The following is an 18,189-nucleotide window of genomic DNA, read 5'->3' as shown; positions in this document are numbered from 1 at the left end:
TATGTGCGTGGCCAACATAATATGGCGTCAGAATCGCGAAATTCACTTTCTAAGTCCTCGAAAATCGACTGCGAAGTTCCGGGAATAAAATAATATTATTTTTCCAATTTTTGTCGAAATTCTAATTTTTGGCCGTAACCACTCCAAATATGCGTGGCCACTCTAAAATGACCTTGGCCTCGAAAAATAACCTCAAACGACCTCAAAATCCAACATCGGTGTCCACAGGGGCAAAACCGTAATTTTTCCGGCCCCGGACCGAAATCTATTTTTTTGCAGAAATGGGTGGCCCCAAGGTTGGCCAAGCCGAAAACGTCATCGGCCGCTCAAAATTGTCACTTTCAAAATTCTCGATTCCCGGGCCCGAATTCCAATAAATGACTAAAATTGACCAATCGCGACTTTAGCTTGTCTCTTGCTAACGGGTGGCTCATTAGGATTACGCGCTCTCGACCCGTGACCGACACTAAGTCAAATCACGTTTAAGTTTGCTCGAACCAAGGCGACCTCGATCGTCATATAATTGCGAGGGTCTGTCACTAGTGCCCTTCGGACACGATCAATCAAATAGACCGGTCTCGGTTGGCTCAAAACATTCCCTCGTCAATCCATATAGTCGAAGATCGAACCCAGGTCGAGTTCTTTGGTCGTGCGAACTCAATCCCGTAATGGCCCTACCCCTAAGGTTAGCATCCCGAGAATGCGCGGTTCCCGGGTGAGATCTCACTATAGCGCATTGGTCAAATTCATTTCCTATATCCCGGGAAAAAGGATCGAAAATTCAGACTGTTACAATTCTCCCCCCCTAATAAAAATTTCGTCCTCAAAATTTACAACTATACCTGCTATCCAAACAGATGGGGGTGATGACGTCTTATTATTCCTTTTTCTCAAATGGTACCTTCTGTCCTGTAATAATCTCAAACATCTTTGATCAATGGGACCGTCTTATTCCTTAAAACTTGTTCCTTCCCATTTGCCCCTAAAATCCAATATACATATTCCCAACATATCCTCTACAATCCGTATAGTCCTTCCAAATTGGCCAATAAGAATCTCTCCTTAAATTCCGTCAACAACGCAACTATCGAGGTTCCTCCTCGACTCCTTACAACCTCAAATCTAAGGTGTCCAAATGACTAAACCGAATCATCCTCTGCTGCATTCCATTACAAAGATTCCGTTTAACTAACCAATTCAAGCCCACGATTATCTCAAAATCACACATGATCAACACAGCCTATCCCGTTTTCTACACCACCAAACACCATTTCACAGTCTGAACATTCCAACAACACTCATATCTCATTAACTATAGCAGCTGCAGCCTCAGCAGCTTGGGCAGTCGCATTATCTCGTTCTTGGGCTTGCCTATCCATCATACTCCCAATCCTCTCTAATACTCTGAGGACTTCTTCCATACGCAGATCTTTCGCAGGTCTAACACCAGCTCGGGGGTCCACTACAGCTCCTACACCAACTCCAGGGTTTTCTACCACTCTAGCACCCATATCAATGTACTATACAGCTCTAGCTCGAGCACGACCTCGACCCCGTACTCCTCTTCCTGCACCCCTTCTTGTACCTCTTCCTATTCCTCTTCCTGCACCTCTTCCCTGGCTGCTCATCGTCCCAGCTTTCTATCACTCTCCTATCTGCTATAATTCCATCTAGGAATTAAAGACTTAGGCCAACTAACCCAGTCTAGTCCTAGGCAAGAGTTGACACAAGAATCCACTTAGCAAGCTATCAATCACACAAAGACCAAACCACATCAAAGGGTTCGTGCACTTACCTAACGTCCGACGCACCTGCATTCCAATAAAACACCCAATTCACTCAACAATCACAACAACAGTCTAGAAATAAATGTAGCCTTAGACATACTATGGTTCACTAAGGTCTCCCTAGCTAACTACAGCTATCCTGGGTCTCCACTCCTTATCACTCCAAGCTTCGATCGACTTAAATCGAGCTGTCCTTGCTCTGATACCAATTCAAACTGGGATGTCACGCCCCGAACCCCCGTCGAGCCCGCGACATCCCACCTCCGGTCGAACAGAGTGCGACGTCCCAGGAATAACGTCGCCGACCCAACGATCCATCAGAGTTAACTCGCGGCGGAAGCAATCAAAAATCCCGGACATTAAAATTGGAGAACACCAGGAAGGAACAAATCATCAAACCACCAAGCATATATTACACTTCCAAATATTTACATCATCCGCCAATACAAACCACAAAATAATTTATAAGCACACCGAACTATAAACTCCAAACCACCAAAATATCAGGATCAGCTCTCTAGGTCAAGACTATCCAAAAATGGGGCGCATCCTCCTCCTGTAACTATCCCCTACGCCTCTCGAAGGCGTCCACTCGACTCACTGTCCTCGGCATCACCACCTGAATCCTCCGCAGCTGTCTGCTCACCTGACGACTCCGAGTCGACCTCAAAATCGACATTCAGGCAGAGGCTCTGAAATGGTTTGGTTGAAACAACCATGAGATCACATCTCAATAAGTCACAACCTAAGCCCCACCTAGGCTATCACGTAATTCCAGACACATCCAAACGTGCAACCAAACAACCACACAACCAGCAATCGAACATTCACACATACCTGGACTCTCTGCATACGCACCATGCACGTTAGCCCACAATCCCAACATACAATTCTTGCACACATGCCATCACACACTTTCCACATATCAATACACGTGCCAATCATACCACAGCAGTACATCACAGCCGCGCGCGTGCCTCGATTATAAAGCAAAACCTACTTGGGCACGTCCCATACCATACCTAGCAGATTTTACCCCATAATCGCGCACTGCATCACGCGATACAAACACACTCGCACACTAACTCACACCATGCATCACTTTCACAATCCTCTCACTCGTCTTGCCAAATCCCGCTCGTTCTCAACCTTTCCACCACTACCGCCCGCGTAAAACGCATCGGCCAACGGTCTTCCGACCTCGCTGGGCATCGTCACCCCGTCGGGCCGGGCATCGTCACCTCGTCGTGGACGGCATCGTCCCGCGTAAACGTACACGCCTCAGGACGGACCTCACCCCGCGTAAACGTACACGCCTCAGGGTCTCACCTTTCAAACCAATCCTACATTCAAGTACCTTCGTTCCACTCAAACCACATTTGTCACACGGCCACACCTACACACTGCCAAACACGCACACCTCACACACATTTCACAATTTCACATTCTCGTCACACGACCACGCCACCCAATCACACATTCTTGGCACGCGAATACAATACGCGAATGCACTATCACACCACCACATCTCACGGCCAAACACACACGGCATATCACCAATCCACATTCAAACACACATTCAGGCTCAATTCCCACCACAAGGGCAGCAACCATTCAACCTCGACACCCCCACCATTCCGCTCATAAAAACGAACATCCAAAGAATCGGGGTAAAATTGGGCAGTTTATACAGTGACCGAAATCCCATCAAAATAAATAGTAAACGAACTCCAAAATTCTCAATTTTGGATATGTCACAAAACACATCCCGATAAACATTTCTTATGAAGAACACGAAATCCGGTTCAAACTGTAACCATGCCTTTTTGTCCCTTGAAATCAGACCAAAATCAGTTTGCTCCAACAGAATATTTTTTTCCTCAAAATACATTTATTTCAACACCCAAATCACCTTGAAAAGCTTTTAAATTTTTATATGTTATAGCCAAGAATGTCCCCAACAACGTTTGTGAAGGAAGTATTTTGAAAATAGGCCTGGAAAAATTTATAAAAATTCGAAAAGACCCGAAGGTCGGGTGAACAGTAAATCGGGCAGTTTTATTTCGGTCCAAAGATGGACTTCCGAATGGCATCAAATGATTTCCAAAAATTCCCAAATTAAAATATGTTATACCTCAAGATGTTGAAAACAACTTTCATGAAGAAACATTCCTCAAATTCGGCCCACAAAATTTTCTAAAAAATAGCAAACCGAGCGGGTACAGTAACCGTGAATCCGCGATTCACCCCGAACCTCACGGATTCAAACCCGAACCGACTTCTACCGAATTCCAACCGCCTAAACTCATTTCCCGACGTCTAATCCAACCCGCAACAACCGCTAATAGTCATGAGCAGCCACCAATAACCACGATCAACCACCAAAAACCATTATCGACACCTTAATCAACCTCTAAATCCTCTAAACCATACCCGACGAGTCCGAACGTACCCGACGTCCTAAATAGGGATTAGATCGCGACTTACCCGAACTCTAGACTAACTCGGCTAGAGCGGCAAGGGGGAATGGCTGGCCGGCGGCGATCGGCGGTGGCGGCTTGCTCCGGCGGTGCTCCGGCGATGATCGGCGGTCCAAGGCCGAGAGAGAGATGAGAGGATTTTTGGTGAGGGAGAGAGGGAGAGAGTTCTCTGTTGGGGGGGGGGGGCTGCCGACTGGAATGAAAAATGGGGGAGAGAGAATGGGAGGAGAGAGAGAAAGGGCAATAATAACTTTGACCAACTTTTCCCTTAATTCCAATTTTGCCCCTCTAATACTTGGTCCACATTGCTCCAAACCAAAATATCTAAGGGCGTTTTGGTCCAATATTTTGGGGCTGATATTCATCCACAAATAATCTCCAAATTCAATTTCCAAAATCCCCAAAATTCGGAATACCCAAAAATAGGCCTAGGGGCAAAATCGTAATTTTCCGGTCCCGGGCGAAATTCCAATTTTCGCACATATGTGTTCCATATGTGCGTGGCCAACATAATATGGCGTCGAAATCGCGAAATTCACTTTCTAAGTCCTCGAAAATCGATCGCGAAGTTCCGGGAATAAAATAATATTATTTTTCCAATTTTTGTCGAAATTCTAATTTTTGGCCGTAACCACTCCAAATATGCGTGGCCACTCTAAAATGACCTTGGCCTCGAAAAATAACCTCAAACGACCTCAAAATCCAACATCGGTGTCCACAGGGGCAAAACCGTAATTTTTCCGGCCCCGGACCGAAATCTATTTTTTTGCAGAAATGGGTGGCCCCAAGGTTGGCCAAGCCGAAAACGTCATCGGCCGCTCAAAATTGTCACTTTCAAAATTCTCGATTCCCGGGCCCGAATTCCAATAAATGACTAAAATTGACCAATCGCGACTTTAGCTTGTCTCTTGCTAACGGGTGGCTCATTAGGATTACGCGCTCTCGACCCGTGACCGACACTAAGTCAAATCACGTTTAAGTTTGCTCGAACCAAGGCGACCTCGATCGTCATATAATTGCGAGGGTCTGTCACTAGTGCCCTTCGGACACGATCAATCAAATAGACCGGTCTCGGTTGGCTCAAAACATTCCCTCGTCAATCCATATAGTCGAAGATCGAACCCAGGTCGAGTTCTTTGGTCGTGCGAACTCAATCCCGTAATGGCCCTACCCCTAAGGTTAGCATCCCGAGAATGCGCGGTTCCCGGGTGAGATCTCACTATAGCGCATTGGTCAAATTCATTTCCTATATCCCGGGAAAAAGGATCGAAAATTCAGACTGTTACAATTCTCCCCCCCTAATAAAAATTTCGTCCTCAAAATTTACAACTATACCTGCTATCCAAACAGATGGGGGTGATGACGTCTTATTATTCCTTTTTCTCAAATGGTACCTTCTGTCCTGTAATAATCTCAAACATCTTTGATCAATGGGACCGTCTTATTCCTTAAAACTTGTTCCTTCCCATTTGCCCCTAAAATCCAATATACATATTCCCAACATATCCTCTACAGTCCGTATAGTCCTTCCAAATTGGCCAATAAGAATCTCTCCCTTAAATTCCGTCAACAACGCAACTATCGAGGTTCCTCCTCGACTCCTTACAACCTCAAATCTAAGGTGTCCAGCCAGACTAAACTGAATCATCCTACTGCTGCATTCCATTACAGCATTCTGTTTAACTAACCAATTCAAGCCCACGATTATCTCAAAATCACACATGATCAACACAGCCTATCCCGTTTTCTACACCACCAAACACCATTTCACAGTCTGAACATTCCAACAACACTCATATCTCATTAACTATAGCAGCTGCAGCCTCAGCAGCTTGGGCAGTCGCATTATCTCGTTCTTGGGCTTGCCTATCCATCATACTCCCAATCCTCTCTAATACTCTGAGGACTTCTTCCATACGCAGATCTTTCGCAGGTCTAACACCAGCTCGGGGGTCCACTACAGCTCCTACACCAACTCCAGGGTTTTCTACCACTCTAGCACCCATATCAATGTACTATACAGCTCTAGCTCGAGCACGACCTCGACCCCGTACTCCTCTTCCTGCACCCCTTCTTGTACCTCTTCCTATTCCTCTTCCTGCACCTCTTCCCTGGCTGCTCATCGTCCCAGCTTTCTATCACTCTCCTATCTGCTATAATTCCATCTAGGAATTAAAGACTTAGGCCAACTAACCCAGTCTAGTCCTAGGCAGTGAGTTGACACAGTAATCCACTTAGCAGGCTATCAATCACACAGCACCAAACCACATCAAAAGGGTTCGTGCACTTACCTAACGTCCAGACGCACCTGCATTCCAATAAAACACCCAATTCACTCAACAATCACAACAACAGTCTAGAAATAAATGTAGCCTTAGACATACTATGGTTCACTAAGGTCTCCCTAGCTAACTACAGCTATCCTGGGTCTCCACTCCTTATCACTCCAAGCTTCGATCGACTTAAATCGAGCTGTCCTTGCTCTGATACCAATTCAAACTGGGATGTCACGCCCCGAACCCCCGTCGAGCCCGCGACATCCCACCTCCGGTCGAACAGAGTGCGACGTCCCAGGAATAACGTCGCCGACCCAACGATCCATCAGAGTTAACTCGCGGCGGAAGCAATCAAAAATCCCGGACATTAAAATTGGAGAACACCAGGAAGGAACAAATCATCAAACCACCAAGCATATATTACACTTCCAAATATTTACATCATCCGCCAATACAAACCACAAAATAATTTATAAGCACACCGAACTATAAACTCCAAACCACCAAAATATCAGGATCAGCTCTCTAGGTCAGCACTATCCAAAAATGGGGCGCATCCTCCTCCCAGAACTATCCCCTACGCCTCTCGAAGGCGTCCACTCTGACTCACTGTCCTCGGCATCACCACCTGAATCCTCCGCAGCTGTCTGCTCACCTGACGACTCCGAGTCGACCTCAAAATCGACATTCAGGCAGAGGCTCTGAAATGGTTTGGTTGAAACAACCATGAGATCACATCTCAATAAGTCACAACCTAAGCCCCACCTAGGCTATCACGTAATTCCAGACACATCCAAACGTGCAACCAAACAACCACACAACCAGCAATCGAACATTCACACATACCTGGACTCTCTGCATACGCACCATGCACGTTAGCCCACAATCCCAACATACAATTCTTGCACACATGCCATCACACACTTTCCACATATCAATACACGTGCCAATCATACCACAGCAGTACATCACAGCCGCGCGCGTGCCTCGATTATAAAGCAAAACCTACTTGGGCACGTCCCATACCATACCTAGCAGATTTTACCCCATAATCGCGCACTGCATCACGCGATACAAACACACTCGCACACTAACTCACACCATGCATCACTTTCACAATCCTCTCACTCGTCTTGCCAAATCCCGCTCGTTCTCAACCTTTCCACCACTACCGCGCCCGCGTAAAACGCATCGGCCAACGGTCTTCGACCTCGTCGGGCATCGTCACCCGTCGGGCCGGGCATCGTCACCTCGTCGGGGGACGGCATCGTCCCGCGTAAACGTACACGCCTCAGGACGGACCTCACCCCGCGTAAACGTACACGCCTCAGGGTCTCACCTTTCAAACCAATCCTACATTCCAGTACCTTCGTTCCACTCAAACCACATTTGTCACACGGCCACACCTACACACTGCCAAACACGCACACCTCACACACATTTCACAATTTCACATTCTCGTCACACGACCACGCCACCCAATCACACATTCTTGGCACGCGAATACAATACGCGAATGCACTATCACACCACCACATCTCACGGCCAAACACACACGGCATATCACCAATCCACATTCAAACACACATTCAGGCTCAATTCCCACCACAAGGGCAGCAACCATTCAACCTCGACAACCCCACCATTCCGCTCATAAAAACGAACATCCAAAGAATCGGGGTAAAATTGGGCAGTTTATACAGTGACCGAAATCCCATCAAAATAAATAGTAAACGAACTCCAAAAATTCTCAATTTTGGATATGTCACAAAACACATCCCGATAAACATTTCTTATGAAGAACACGAAATCCGGTTCAAACTGTAACCATGCCTTTTTGTCCCTTGAAATCAGACCAAAATCAGTTTGCTCCAACAGAATATTTTTTTCCTCAAAATACATTTATTTCAACACCCAAATCACCTTGAAAAGCTTTTAAATTTTTATATGTTATAGCCACGAATGTCCCCAACAACGTTTGTGAAGGAAGTATTTTGAAAATAGGCCTGGAAAAATTTATAAAAATTCGAACAGACCCGAAGGTCGGGTGAACAGTAAATCGGGCAGTTTTATTTCGGTCCAAAGATGGACTTCCGAATGGCATCAAATGATTTCCAAAAATTCCCAAATTAAAATATGTTATACCTCAAGATGTTGAAAACAACTTTCATGAAGAAACATTCCTCAAATTCGGCCCACAAAATTTTCTAAAAAAATAGCAAACCGAGCGGGTACAGTAACCGTGAATCCGCGATTCACCCCGAACCTCACGGATTCAAACCCGAACCGACTTCTACCGAATTCCAACCGCCTAAACTCATTTCCCGACGTCTAATCCAACCCGCAACAACCGCTAATAGTCATGAGCAGCCACCAATAACCACGATCAACCACCAAAAACCATTATCGACACCTTAATCAACCTCTAAATCCTCTAAACCATACCCGACGAGTCCGAACGTACCCGACGTCCTAAATAGGGATTAGATCGCGACTTACCCGAACTCTAGACTAACTCGGCTAGAGCGGCAAGGGGGAATGGCTGGCCGGCGGCGATCGGCGGTGGCGGCTTGCTCCGGCGGTGCTCCGGCGATGATCGGCGGTCCAAGGCCGAGAGAGAGATGAGAGGATTTTTGGTGAGGGAGAGAGGGAGAGAGTTCTCTGTTGGGGGGGGGGGGGGGGGCTGCCGACTGGAATGAAAAATGGGGGAGAGAGAATGGGAGGAGAGAGAGAAAGGGCAATAATAACTTTGACCAACTTTTCCCTTAATTCCAATTTTGCCCCTCTAATACTTGGTCCACATTGCTCCAAACCAAAATATCTAAGGGCGTTTTGGTCCAATATTTTGGGGCTGATATTCATCCACAAATAATCTCCAAATTCAATTTCCAAAATCCCCAAAATTCGGAATACCCAAAAATAGGCCTAGGGGCAAAATCGTAATTTTCCGGTCCCGGGGCGAAATTCCAATTTTCGCACATATGTGTTCCATATGTGCGTGGCCAACATAATATGGCGTCAGAATCGCGAAATTCACTTTCTAAGTCCTCGAAAATCGACTGCGAAGTTCCGGGAATAAAATAATATTATTTTTCCAATTTTTGTCGAAATTCTAATTTTTGGCCGTAACCACTCCAAATATGCGTGGCCACTCTAAAATGACCTTGGCCTCGAAAAATAACCTCAAACGACCTCAAAATCCAACATCGGTGTCCACAGGGGCAAAACCGTAATTTTTCCGGCCCCGGACCGAAATCTATTTTTTTGCAGAAATGGGTGGCCCCAAGGTTGGCCAAGCCGAAAACGTCATCGGCCGCTCAAAATTGTCACTTTCAAAATTCTCGATTCCCGGGCCCGAATTCCAATAAATGACTAAAATTGACCAATCGCGACTTTAGCTTGTCTCTTGCTAACGGGTGGCTCATTAGGATTACGCGCTCTCGACCCGTGACCGACACTAAGTCAAATCACGTTTAAGTTTGCTCGAACCAAGGCGACCTCGATCGTCATATAATTGCGAGGGTCTGTCACTAGTGCCCTTCGGACACGATCAATCAAATAGACCGGTCTCGGTTGGCTCAAAATATTCCCTCGTCAATCCATATAGTCGAAGATCGAACCCAGGTCGAGTTCTTTGGTCGTGCGAACTCAATCCCGTAATGGCCCTACCCCTAAGGTTAGCATCCCGAGAATGCGCGGTTCCCGGGTGAGATCTCACTATAGCGCATTGGTCAAATTCATTTCCTATATCCCGGGAAAAAGGATCGAAAATTCAGACTGTTACAAGATAGGTCCAACAATTATCGAGGATTTGCACGCCATCTATTATCTGAAAATATCAAGGAATATATACGGTTTATTTTGAAACTTTTAGACATAAGCGAGGCATGATCTTTTATACTGTATTAATGCTTTGTTTAGGAGAGGAAGGAAATAGGCAAAAGGAGGTGGGTGAAGAAAATTTTTCATTTTTCCTCCAAATCACTCTCACAGAATATTCAAAATTTTGAAAATTAGTTTTTCTTGGTGTCATGACATAGTACATCACTTTTCACGCGGTACCATGAAATCATTGTTTTCTTATTTCTTCTCAAAGGACATTTATTAATAGAATGTAGAAATGCAATGCAAGATTACCAAACATTGGATAATACTTAACAAACGCACTATTTTCTTATTTCTTCTCAAAGGACATTTATTAATAGAATGTAGAAATGCAATGCAGGATTACCAAACATTGGATAATACTTAACAAACGTACTATTTTCTTATTTCTTCTCAAAGGACATTTATTAATAGAATGTAGAAATACAATGCAGGATTACCAAACATAGGATAATACTTAACAAACGCAGTAGAATGAGGTCATGCCCTAAGAATATCAATGTGTAGACCAAAATATGATGAGTTCACAAAACTCAACGATCGCTGCCGTCTCGCTGATATAGGATTTCTTACCTTGCATGGTTATAGGCCACCACCAAGCAGTATGGCTACTTCATCTTAAGGTGTCTTCCAATTCGTTAATCCAAAGCCTAACCCTGTGTTAAGACTAGACCTGTTAAACGGGTGGATCGGGTCGGGTTTGGGTCGGGTCATAAATGGTCCGACCCAAATTGACCCATTAACTCGTTTATGACCCATTTATTCATAGTGTAAATATCTCGACCCATACCCGACCTGACCCATACCCAACCCATACCCGACCCGATCCTTATTGCTAAAACACTTTTATATTTAACCTAATCTAGGAATACTTGTTTCTTATGATTTTTTTTTAAAAATTATACTGCTAAAACATTTTATGCAATACAAAGCTAGTGAAAAAATTTTATAATTTTTTTTAAAATTGAGGTTCTGTTTGTTTTACGAAAAATGCGATATTTCTAAAAAATATTTTCCATAAAGTCATTATCCAAGAAAATAAAAAAAAAGTAATATTTTTTTATTTTTTAAATCGAATTTTTAATTATTTTTTATTTTTATTTTTTTCTTTTTCCTTTATTTTTGGCCGATCGCCGGCCGCCGTGGCCGGCGAGCTCGCCGGAGGCCGGCGAAGCTCGTTCTCGCCGATCTGGCGAGGCCGAGGCCTCGCCGGCCTCAGGCGAGGCTCTAGCCTCGCTGATCTGGCGAGACTCGAGCTCGCCAGCCTTTGGCGAGCTCGACCTCGCCGGATCTGGTGAGGTGGAGCCTCGCCCGAGGCTGGCGAGACTCGAGCTCGCCGGACTCGGGGGAACTCGACCTCGCCCAAGGCTAGCGAGCTCGAGTCTCGCCGGCCTCGGGCGAGGCTCCACCTCGCCAGATCCGGTGAGGTCGAGCTCGCCTGAGGCCGGCGAGCTCGAGGCTCGCCAGATCGGCGAGGCTCGAGCCTCGCTTGAGGCCGGCGAGCTCGAGCTTCGCCAGCCTCCGGCGAGGTCGTCCCGCCTTGGTGGCCGGTCGCCGTGGCCGACCACCGGCCGGAATAAAAAAAAAGAAAAAGAAAGAAGAGAAAAGAAAAAGAGAAAAAAAATTAATTAAATTTCGATTTTTTTTAAACATTTTTGTAAAGAGGGAGAGATTGTGTGGATGGATCTAGTAGATGGGTTGGACATGGGTTCCAAACTCAATCCATTTAGACCCATTTATCTTTAAGCTTTAAAATTTAAAATCCATTTAAGGTTGACTCTTTAAAATTAAAGTGACCCATATATGACCCATTTATTTTTAAATGGGTCATATATGGGTTTAAGACCCATTTTGACACCTCTAGTTAAGACGCACAGGAGAAAGAATGAAGTTGCCAATGGCACTGATTATGCATAAATGCCACACCTTTGCAGATCTCTCGAGGATAATTGATCCTTGGTTATGTTGATGATGAAAATATCCTGTGAGGTACTCCTGTACTCACAGTTGCAATATTTTATGGAATGAATTTAATCAAAGAACGAACTCGAGAGAACAGAATTAACACTCAATTATATGTTGTAGTTTCTATTGGTGAAATGGCTCTCCTGATCAAAGATGCCTTGCAATCATGTCAACTTATTGATTCTGACCATCCCAGTTAGGAAATTTATCTGAATTGCATAACAAGGGCAACCATGTCTTGATGCCTCATGCCCATTAACAAGATTATTTTCACTGTCAGATCACGTTTTTCAAGATTTTAGGACTAAGAACAGAAAAATGTGAGAGCAACCAAAGAAACATTGTTATCAATTCAAGGTGAATTCCTTTGTAATTGACAGTGATAAAGATCAGCCTCTTTTCTTGTTGTTCAAACATTAAAATGGAGAAAACTCAGTCATTTCATTCAACCGGGTATCGATCATTCTCTTCAAACTTCATGATGACTTTGAAAGTTTAGGGTGAAACAAATGACTTCCTAACTTCACCTATGGAAAGTCCCAGCCAGAATTTTACCTGGAAAAAAAAAACAAAACCTTGAACTTATGAAGCTTTGAGAAAACAAAGTACAATTTCCATCAATTTGGCCATGAAGTTCTGCGGATGAAACTTAGCAACCCTTTTACTTTTTAGGCATTGTGCGCCAGCTCTTCTAGCTTCTTCTTTGCAAATCTCTCAGACGAAACACTTAGCAGATTGTTGAGCGACATTCCTTCACCTATAATCTTCTTCTTCACCTCATTCCTGTGCATAATTCTACTATCGAGTTTATAACCAAGGAATGCAGGGAAATCTAATAACTCGTCAAGGTCACTTCCCATCTTCCCTATCATATATTCCACTTTCTCCTCCAGAGAATCAGGATTGTATTGAAGTATGTGAGGATGCTTCTTACTCATGAGAAGCACGTCTTCACAGGAAAACCCATAACTCAAGAAGAGCTCAATCACCTTCTGCATATACTCACAACTTGTCCTAGTCACAGCGCCTATTGCAACTGCGAATGCCTTCGTTTTGTACTTGTAACCAATTTTCACCAAAAAACCAAGCTTATAAGCAATGTCAACCTCGAGAGAAAGACCCAAAAACAAAAGGGGCTTTTGTCAAGAACTTGAAAATCTCATTGGATTTCAGCCCACATTCTTTGAGAAAACTAATTCTGGGACGCAATTTCCTCTCCTTGCTTGCACTAACAATGCTAGGAAACACTAGAACGATCCTAAATATTTCTTGATCATCTAATCTTGCAAATGACCTCAAGAACTCTACATGGCTTTCCTAGTGTTCCACACGGTATTTCAAAATGGCAGGCAGTTTGCGCATCACTGCCCCAGTGGCATCATCATCTCCTCCACTAAGTTCTAGGAGAAACTCCACTCTTGGAATCAATTGGCCATCCATATCAAAGTTAAGAATGGAGGGATGCCTCTCAATCAAATCAACCCCACCGTAGTGGTTTAACATGACCAATCTTCAAACGGCTTAAGAGACAAAGTCATCGTCAAATTCACATTGTTGAGAACATGAGCAATCCTTTCTCTAGGAGTCCCCCTGTCAATCCGAAAATTAACCTTTTCCTCGAATCCGACTAAGAATTGCGGCTCTGTTGACATAAAGAGACGCTTGAGTTGCGTAGGGTCAACATTTCCATCTAAATTGTCGCGCGCGAAGAGTATCAAGGGATCAATTTCATCTGCTGCCAACACAGAAGGGCATTTCGCAAACTAACGGCAGAGCTCAAGGCCTCTAATTCCTACAGATTTTAAAGAGGCGACACGAGCCCACGCTATAAAAGTGATGACGAACATACCAGTGCCATGAGACTGATGAGACTTTGCCATTACTAGCGACAAAAGGATGCTTGTGGGGGTCCTTTTTCTTTTTCAAGTGCGGACTTGTTTTACATCTGTATCATGACGTAATTTCTAATCTTGTTTCTACTTATTGAGAGTGTCATCAATTAATTTTGGTCCATTTGATGCGTGGATTGGCGCTTACTTACTAGTAATATAGAAAGGAAAACAGAGTAACTAAGGTAATTAGGAGAGAAAGAGGAATAGACTTATGCCTCATTCAAAAAATGGTAGCAGCGATTATTCGTATCACCAATGTTCCAAACTTTTCATGAAAATTGCGGACAAGAATAGGGAAACTAATGCAGGATTGAAAAATGTACAGTAAATCAAGAAAGTTACACATATTTACAAGATCGGCACATATGTAGTTATAAGAATTTCGGGCAGAAAGGTTATTATAAACAAAAGTTGTAATGAGACTATAGTAACTTGAATTTTTACTAGCTTAGTAACAACTCTCGATGTTCCATTGACCAAAATGTCCTCTGTGTCCCGACTGCGTACTACACGTATTTTTAGTTTTTATACCTCCGATGAGGCAAGTCGTTAACTTATTCTTAAACTAGTCACCTTGAATTCTCAAGCTACCTGAATCGCCAATGTCCCTTAACTAACGACTTTATTGTGTACAGAGATTAGAGATATAATGCCATGTAGAAATCATTGGGTTTGCTTTATTGTACAAAAGGACTAGAGAAATAATATCAAGATGTAAATTCATGGGCTAGTCCGACACTATAAAAAGGGAAAAATTACCAAACAAGTCATAAACCTATTGCAATTGTGTCAATTTAGCCCAAACTAGGCAAGGGCCACAACGCCCTTGCTCAGGGCTAACGAGGGCGTCCTGGCCGCCCTTGCCAACTCTAAGTGCTGAAAAAAAAAACTATAGAAAAGAAAAGAAAAAAAAAAGAAAAAAATCATAAAATAATTCGGAAAAATATTAAAATATTATTAAAAAAAGTCCACTTTAGCTTTGGCATGGGACGGCCGCCGTCCACATCAGTAATTTCCGGTCAAAATTGACCGAATGGACTGAATTGGTGTAAATGTAAAAGGTTTAGGACTCAATTGATAAAAAAAAGTTTAAAACTTTTTTTGGTAATTTTGCCCAATAAAAAGTGTCTAGTGTTTCTATAAGCAGGGGCATGGGACCCATCTTGACTCTGTTGTTCCGCTAGATGCGGTGATAATCCCATTGCTATGCAATAACAAGATGAACACAAGTTTTTTTTTTTTTTTGGTCAAACAAGATGAACATAAGTTAAAACAGGAACTTTATACACCAATTCAAAACATAAAGGGGAAAAAAACAACAGGAACTATATTCCCGACATGGGCGAGTTTACTCCTAGTCCCCCAACTTCTTAAAATTTCAATTAAGGTCCGAGTAGGGGAAAACAAAAGTTTACGTATGGATCCATAAAGCTCGGGCCCCCAAATTAATCATATTTCTTTAAATTCCAATGTTTAAGGAGCTATTAGGAACTTCTAGTAAAATAAAAATTTTGAATTAAGATCTATTTTCCTTTAGCAATATTGATTCTAGTATTAAATTGCTTGGGCGCCCCCTCAATTTTATCAAAGTTACTCGAAAACCCCCTGCATTTTCAAAATGCACTCCGACGGTCCAACCCCGTGTTAGAAACATTTTCCAATTTGATAGATTAATAAAAAATTAAGTCATAACAATAAAGTTTTCAAAATATAGCTGGAATATGGACAACCAAGTCACCACTAAAGGGAAAAGTGCCAAAAAAGTCATAAACCTTTTGCATTTTGTATCAATTTAGTCATAAATCTTTTTTTGGTACCAATTAAGTCCTAAACCTTTTGCATTGATATCAATTTAGTCCTAAACCTTTTATCTTGTGCTAATTTAGTCCTTCCGGCTAATTTTGGCCGGATTTTGCTGATATGGACGCCGGCCGGCCGGCGACCGGTCATCGGCATTGACATGGACAATTTTAATATTTTTTTGAATTTTTTTTTCTTTTTTTCTTTTTTTTGCCTCCCCCAGCCAAAGGCCAGCGAGGTCACCCTCGCCGGATCTGGCAAGGCCGCCCTCACCATGGTTGTACGAGGCACAACCTCACCAGATCCGGCGAGGTCGTGCCTCACTCAGACGCCGGCGAGGTCGGGCCCCGCCCAGCCATGGCGAGGCTCGAGCGGTCGTGGTAGCCTCGAGACAGCTTGAGCCTCGCCACAGCTGGGCGAGGCCTGACCTCACCGGATCTGGCAAGGTCGAGCCTCGTCGGCGTATGGGCGAGGCACAACCTCGTCAGATCTGGCGAGGTCATGCCTCAACCAGCCATGCCGAGGCTCGCCCTCGCCGGCCATTGGCAAGGGCGGCCTCGTCAGCAGCTGGGCGAGGCCCAACCTCGCTAGATCCGGCGAGGGCGAGCCTGGTCGAGGCTCACCTTCGCCGGCTTTTGGCCTCTGGCTGGTCGTCGGACCGGTAACCGGTTGGGGGAGGGGAAAAAAGAAAAGAAATAAAAATTCAATAAAATATTAAAATATTATTAAAGTTGTCCACGTCAGTGCCGGTGACCGGCGTCCATGTCAACAAAATCCGGCCAAAATTGACCGGAAGGACTAAATTGGCACAAAGAAAAAAGGTTTAGGACTGAATTGGCACCAATACAAAAGATTTAGGACTAAATTGGCGCAAAAAAAAAGATTTAGGACTAAATTGGCACAAATGCAAAAGGTTTAAGACTTTTTTGGCACTTTTCCCCACCACTAAAAGAGCAATTTGTTCATACCATGAGTTTTTTGTATATGCAGTTGACATAATATAAGTCTATCCTCGTTTGCATGCATTGAACCGTAATTTCAAAAGCACAATATGATTAAGCATGTCAGGAGATGTTAAACAAATTGAAATGTAAACTGGAATAGCATGACAACAAAAAATTTCCAAGTTAGACACAAAAAATAACACTACATGAACGCTACTAGAGAATTAATCTGATTTCTTCATGGGGTTTAGTCGATATTAACAGTGGAATCGAATTTGGCACAAAAATTTCCTAGTTAGACACAAAAATCACTTCTAGACGGATAGAGACCAAACCGCGAGAGTCGCGCTCGACTGTGACTTGAGCATGAAAGAAGATGCTTAAGTTAGGGTTTACGTATATTGGCATCGAATGATGAACGACGATCTTCAAAAAAGAAAAAATACAAATTCATTTTTGTTAAACACGAGAAAAATTTGTGTATATTTGATAAAGCAGGTAGGGTGATTTACGTTGGACCCTGTTTTTGTGTCTCTTCCTTGGATGTGTGGAGTTGTATCAAGTTAATTTTCATGATCCAACTACAATTCCAAATAAATTAATCTAGATTACTCAATTTTGATTAATTCTTTTACCTAAGAATCGACAAAGGGGCAGAGTGCACTTCGAATATGCAAGGGGTGTCCGAGTATTTTATTTTATTTTTTCAAATTGAGAGGTGTCGCAACCTACCCTTGGGAAGTAGATTTAGAGGTGCTTTATGGGACCCTCCCTAAGTCCATGCCTTGCATGACATTAGTTGTTTAAATCTATGTATTCATTAGGAGTCGCCACTAGCTATGATTAAAGGTGGACTAGAAACCCTAATTGAGATGTGGGAGTGTCGTTTCGATGCATACGCAATCAGAGATTCTTAGAAATCGGGGACTTAATTACACTAGTTATTTAACTAATACCATTTTATTATCTAAACTTGACCGTTTGCTAATCAACATGTCACGATAGTCTTTCACTAATCGAGAATCTTAAATTTCATCATAACCATTCTAAAAGGAAAAACAATAATCAATATATTTAAAGTGCGCAACCAAATGAAATCAAAATGAAAGTGCACAAGCAGTGATCTAGCATCGTCTCTAAAAAAAAAGGTAATCAAAATT

General features: G+C 43.4%; 1 protein-coding gene and 1 pseudogene across 4 annotated transcripts in view; one reads left to right on the top strand and one right to left on the bottom strand.

Moving 5' to 3' along the window:
* Positions 1-18,189, top strand: part of LOC115694640 (tRNA-specific adenosine deaminase TAD2-like) — a 266,483-nt gene that overhangs the window by 126,645 nt on the left and 121,649 nt on the right. The gene's annotated exons all lie outside the window — the stretch shown is intronic.
* Positions 12,963-14,273, bottom strand: LOC115668188 (transcription termination factor MTERF8, chloroplastic-like; annotated as a pseudogene).

Source organism: Syzygium oleosum, unplaced genomic scaffold (assembly GCF_021117445.2).
Source record: "Syzygium oleosum isolate NSW1041296 unplaced genomic scaffold, Sole_v2.1 Sole_v2.56, whole genome shotgun sequence".
NCBI classification, from domain to species: Eukaryota; Viridiplantae; Streptophyta; class Magnoliopsida; order Myrtales; family Myrtaceae; genus Syzygium; species Syzygium oleosum.
Note: the sequence above shows the minus strand (reverse complement) of the source record. Positions and strands in the feature narration are given on the sequence as shown.